Source organism: Sinocyclocheilus anshuiensis, unplaced genomic scaffold (assembly GCF_001515605.1).
Source record: "Sinocyclocheilus anshuiensis isolate Anshui unplaced genomic scaffold, SAMN03320099.WGS_v1.1 scaffold2267, whole genome shotgun sequence".
NCBI lineage: Eukaryota > Metazoa > Chordata > Actinopteri > Cypriniformes > Cyprinidae > Sinocyclocheilus > Sinocyclocheilus anshuiensis.
Genome location: NW_015541483.1, coordinates 167,241 through 168,216, shown reverse-complemented (window position 1 = coordinate 168,216; position 976 = coordinate 167,241).

Sequence of the window (976 nt, the reverse complement as noted above, 5' to 3'; positions counted from 1 at the left end):
GTTTCGTCACAAAATAAGAACGGAGAATCTAATTCAAATGTCAAACGTTTCTGCTTTAATGACAAAAAGGAGTATTCAAATACATCGTTTAACTTAAATCTGCAAAGCAGTGGAAAAATATGTTCAGATGCCCCATTTAATGTCAAAGAACTTTACATAAACACAAGTTAATAAATACTCTTTTCACTGTAAAAAAATGTTGCTGCATTAGTTATAACCATTTGAAATTAGTTCAGATGATATCCAAAGTAACTAAAATTGTCATTTTAAATCAAGCACGAGCGCTTACTTTTTTGAAACCACTTTATTGCTTATTGTAATGTTGAATTTCAAGTTGTGTGAATATTTTTTTTTTTTTACAGTGGTTATGAAATCTGTGATGTGTTTGGATGCAGTAAAAGCAGAAAACATCCGGCTCATGTTTGCATTTTCTTCTGCCATAATTTTAAGCTTAAAATCAGGATCAGGCATCAAAAAATGTCAACGTGTGAAAAATTGACGATCAAATCTGCCTCAGATTCAGACAGGAATTATGTCTTTTTCCGCTGATTCAGGGAGAACACAAGACTTTACCACATACATGCTCATCGAAAGCAAAAAATGATTCAAAATGCATCATATTTTGTAATAAAGTAAAACTATTTTTGGAATCAGCAGCTCAAAATTGTTAAAGGTCCCCTCTTGGTAAAGGTTACTCTGTGTGTTGACGTCATTTTAACTGAAACAGGATGAGAGGGCGGGACATATCAAGCAGCCCCGCCCCTTTTTAAAATAGCCAATAGCGTTCGTTTATATCACAGCTTGGAGCCGTTCAGAGCCGTTGAGCTCCGTAAAGCTGCAGGGTATGCCAGCCACAATCTCATCCGTATTGCTATAAAATATAGCATTCTGTGTAGAATTCAAATAGCTCCGGTACATTTTGTGGTCTGCGCCGACTTGCGCATGTGATCCGCTCCGTGCTATCGTGTCTCTGGAC